This window comes from Brienomyrus brachyistius, unplaced genomic scaffold (assembly GCF_023856365.1).
Source record: "Brienomyrus brachyistius isolate T26 unplaced genomic scaffold, BBRACH_0.4 scaffold27, whole genome shotgun sequence".
Classification (NCBI taxonomy): domain Eukaryota; kingdom Metazoa; phylum Chordata; class Actinopteri; order Osteoglossiformes; family Mormyridae; genus Brienomyrus; species Brienomyrus brachyistius.
The window spans coordinates 5,862,637-5,867,389 of NW_026042306.1; the positions used below are offsets into that span (position 1 = coordinate 5,862,637).

Genomic DNA, 4,753 nt, shown 5'->3' on the forward strand with positions numbered 1-4,753 from the left:
GAAGTCCTCACTTGCCTGGAAAGGTACGGCATTGCAGTAAAGCTTTCGAAATGCGAATTTTTGGAAAGCACCATTGCATACTTAAACCATCAGATTGACAAAAAGGGTCTGCACCCTACAGATGAGAAGGTGACAGCAACCATTAATGCACCTAAGCCTAATACTATCATGGAGCAGTGATTAGTTTTGGATTGGTTACATTATGATCAGTTTCTTCAGAATCTTCCTAGTTTGCTGTAGGTTCTACGCCTTTTCAATAAAAGGATGAATGGTGGAATTTGACTATTTTGTGTGATTAAAGTTTGGATTTCTTCATAATCTTTCTAGTTTGCTACAGCCTCTGCAACTTTTGTCAATAATGGGAGGAAAGGTGAAATTTATCAGTGCGATGAAACTTTTAATAAGAAAAACAGCTGTTGTTGGCAAGTTATCGCTGTAAGTGCCTCCCCAGTAGTTCATGGTCGAACGGTAAGTGCCTAGGCTGTGTCCAAATTCAGGGAGTGCATCCTTTGAAGACTGCATTTGAAGTCCGTGTGTGTCACAGTGGTGTGACAAAGCAGTCCTATTTCGACGCTTCCTTCAAATGCAGTGTAGAAACAGGTCTTCCTTTTGTCAAGTCGCGAAGGATCCACCTGAAGGATACTTCACAGTCCACCATATCAGATAGCAGTTGGACAGTACTGCGTGTACAACCGATTCAATGAGTCACAAATAAGACATGAGTGCTAATACACAGTACCAAACTAACGTCTGTTGATAAAGGGCGCAGCCCTTTTGAATTCAGAGCTCTGGGGGCATTCCAGTTGAAATTCCTGACAAGGAATACGGAATTTACGAGTTTAATAGGAATGCAGCATTAGGCCCCAGTTCCAACCCATAATAGAGAAATACTTGACTTAATACCCATCTAATTTTCAGGGTTGCAGGTCTGCTATGCCTTTCCATTCTGTGACATCACAAAACCATTTTCTATTCTGTGACATCACAAAAACATTACGAAGTGGACTCTTCGGGAATTTGGGAGTTTTTTTGTGTTAGATTGTATATTGTATATACTTTCCATTAATAATAATGATGGTGTTGCTACTTTTAAAAAAGTTCTACTTCATAACAGTTTTGTGATGTCGCAGAATGGAAATGTTTTCAAAGTAGCAGACATCACCAACCAGTAAATGTTGTAGATGAAAGATTTTCTATAGAATGGGTGATGTCACCTTCACATTTCAGTTTAAAAGAGTCACAATGAAACACAGAAGCATGCATATTCAATTGCAACGGTCGGCATTTTGTTTCACAAACTTGCCAACCAACCAGCTGAAGAGCAAGGAGTTTTGGGAGTACTTGAGGTGCATGCACCTTAGGCACTTGTTTAAAAAAATCCAATATGCATGAATATGTTTCTGTTTGATTGCAGCACTTCTGGGGCCCAGTAGCAAACTGGGGTCTGCCCATAGCAGCGATGAGTGATATGAAGAAGAGCCCTGACATCATCAGTGGCCAAATGACCTTTGGTAAGAGGCAGAGGGCTCACCTTCCATCTGTGTGAGCGTCCACAAGGTCACTCGGGACTCCAGAGGGACTTTTTAAAGGTTTAAGCCAGTTGCTGTGAACTTCACATTTCAGTTTGGACAAAAGCGACATACTTGCATGCACATTGACTTTAAAATGGCAAGGAATTTTTTTTCAGAGAGCTGTAAACCAACTTAGAAACAAAGAGTTTCAGAAGTATCTGAGGAGGTATGTGCATCCAGAGGCGCTTGCAGTTTATTTAAAAATCCAATATGTAAACTTTCCTTGTCGATTGCCATCAGTGCATAAGAAGCTTAAACTCTTCACTTTGTTGTAGATGTAAGCATAAAGTCACTGCTTACATTTGGGTCCATCATTGCAGAAGTGCTGCTGGTGATCACAGAATTACACTTATAATTTTTTTTGTTTGTTTCCTTTGTGTTTCCGAGGTCTAAATGTGCCTGTTGGGAAAACCTTCCAACAAAAGCACGGTAAGAAAGTCACAAACTGATTTTTTTGTTAATATAAATATAATTTTATGACTACTGTTTAATAATTTCACACTAATATATTGTAAGAATCCTCTGGAATTTCTTTAATGGTACCTTCACCCTGCTGCATGTTAGATCAGCTCTGTGTTTTATTGTTTGATTTCAGCACTTCTGGGGACCAGTAATAAATTGGGGTCTGCCCATGGTCGCTGTCATGGATATGAGGAAGACCCCCGACATCATTAGTGGTCGAGTGACCTTCGGTAAGAGGCAGAGGGCTCACCTTCCATCTATATGAGCGTCCACTGGGTCACTCGGGACTCCAGAGGGACTTTTTAAAGGTTTTAAGCTGGTTGCTCTTCTTCTTTCTGGCCTCTGACCCCTGCATGATCTTTTTCCGTGATCTAAATGTGCCTGTTGTGAAATCATTCCAACAAAAGCACGGTAAGAAAGTCACAAACTGATTTTTTTGTTAATATAAGTATAATTTTATGACTACTGTTTAATAATCTCACACTGATGTGTTGTAAGAATCCTCTGGAATTTCTTTAATGGTACAGTCGAACCTCGTTACTACGTACAAGACGGGATATCAAAAACATGTACGTTATAAGCATAGAACGTTGTAACCACTTAGTGCAAGATGGATGAAAGAACTCACGAAATATCCATGTAAATGATAAAACTTTAATAGAACAGACCCTTAAATTGACTACAAAACAAACGAACACATTATTACTTGTTAAATAATTTGACAAAGCTCATTTGGATCCTTGAAATTTTCCTTAAATTACTCACGATTACTTAGTGCCGGCCGGCGATAAACGGCAACGAAAATACACAACGGCTGGTCAAAATGGATTTTTAAAATAAACATTTGCATCCAAATTGGCATTTGGCTTGAAAATATTAATGAAATATTGGTCAAATTAAATCATAAAACCCTTTACTTCCATTATTATTCTGAATTCACAATTACCGACATGACCGGTATTTCACAAGGTTTAATAAACAAAGAATACGCACACAACACTTAAGCCATTACTACGCAGTCCAGTAACGATCGGTCAAGGCAACTCATTTAACGCCAAGCAACGCAACAGACAAATGTGCATTGTCCGGCGAAGATCAGGTAGATACAGGTAGATGTAGCGACACAAGTTGTGGTGGGCGGGGAGAGCGCTGTACGTTGGAAGGATGGTTAGTTTTCGTATTTCCTCTAGAAATTTGGATGTTGTATCGAAGTTTACGCTGTAAGGGTGTACGCTGTAAACTGGCTGCTATTGGAATAATACATAGGCTAAAAACGGGAATTAGAAACCTGTACATTGAAAAGGTGAAAACGTTGTATCCGGGGTACGTAGTAACGAGGTTCGACTGTACCTTCACCCTGCTGCATGTTAGATCAGCTGTGTTTTATTGTGTGATTTCAGCACTTATGGAGACCTCATTAACTGAGGTCTGCCCAAAGCAGCGATGAGTGATATGAAGAACAGCCCTGAGGTCATCAGTGGCCGAATGACCTTCGGTAAGAGGCAGAGGGCTCACCTTCCATCTGTGTGAGCGTCCACTGGGTCACTCGGGACTCCAGAGAGACTTTTTAAAGGAGGTTTAAGCCTGTGAAACTAATCCAAACTAATCCTCATCAAATACAAGTAGGCTGCCACCAGGGCTTCAAACCGGCTCACTGTCCATTCAAAGGCTCCTGTAATATATTAAAAAGGACAATTCACCCTAAAACTGAGAAAAGGGGGCCGTTCAGCTCCAAAATCAGGCATCTCCCAGTGCAATGAACTAGATGGTTAGATATCACTAAATCCTTTAAAAAAATCCTTCAGTTTTAGGGTGAACTGTGCTCTTTACATATCATTGGTAAATGGGCACAGCTGATACAGGCTGGCCGGCTCATCAGATACAAGTAGGCCCCTGCCAGGCTCCCTCCAGTATATTTAAATCACCCCTCATCTGTTGATTAATGCCATATTACTGCTCGACATAGCATTTGCAGCCGGCAGCCAGGCAATAATTCAGCCAGCTTTTCTATCAGTCAGATCCTTCCTGAAATGTCAGACATGTTTTTTTTCAAATCATTTAAATTTGTTTGTAGTCGGTTATTGTGAAACTGTACCCTAAAGCATTAGTCTTGTCACGCCCACAGGCGGGCACCACAAGCTGTAGAGTATTATGCTTAACGAGAGGGTGGATAAAAAGAGCCAAGTCGCAACAGCCAAACGCGAAGTATTGCGCTAATGATTTATAGCCTTGCCAAGCACTTTCTTGTCTATCGTCTTACCCGAACTCCTAACCTGATCTGTTTGCCCCGTGTATTTGCCTTACCTGTTTTTCCTTCCCGTTCCAGACCCGTTCCCGCACCTGACCCGTTTTCCCCACCGAGCCCAGCACATCCCGTCCCCGTACCCCTGTGTGGTCCTGTCCCGTACCTCCGTGTCGGATTGCTTCCCCGGATTACGACCTACCTGCCTGTCCCTCGACCTTGCCTTTCGCCTTTCCCTTCTGGTAAAATAAAGCATATGTGGGCTTGCATCTCTGGATCCGTGCCTTTCTGTTCTAGTTTCCCTGACAAGTCTCATTTTAAATGTTGTAAACTTTATTTTGAAATTGATTGATTTCACACCGTTCCCCGAATGGTTTCCTTTCTCTTCCTTCAAGTCTGGTTCTGTACTTGCAATAATAAATATTATATATGTAAACATTATAAATGTGTTGATAAAACATCTAAATGTTGTTAAAAT

General features: G+C 41.1%; 2 long non-coding RNA genes across 2 annotated transcripts; both read left to right on the plus strand.

The window, feature by feature from the left end:
• Nucleotides 1-1,611: 1,611 nt before the first annotated feature.
• Nucleotides 1,612-2,195, plus strand: LOC125721013 (uncharacterized). The gene is made up of 3 exons (XR_007385657.1): nucleotides 1,612-1,737; nucleotides 1,959-2,000; nucleotides 2,167-2,195. It is a non-coding gene; the product is annotated as an uncharacterized LOC125721013 (long non-coding RNA).
• A 25-nt stretch (nucleotides 2,196-2,220) lies between these two features.
• Nucleotides 2,221-4,542, plus strand: LOC125720999 (uncharacterized). The gene is made up of 3 exons (XR_007385643.1): nucleotides 2,221-2,263; nucleotides 3,434-3,528; nucleotides 4,360-4,542. It is a non-coding gene; the product is annotated as an uncharacterized LOC125720999 (long non-coding RNA).
• Nucleotides 4,543-4,753: the final 211 nt, after the last annotated feature.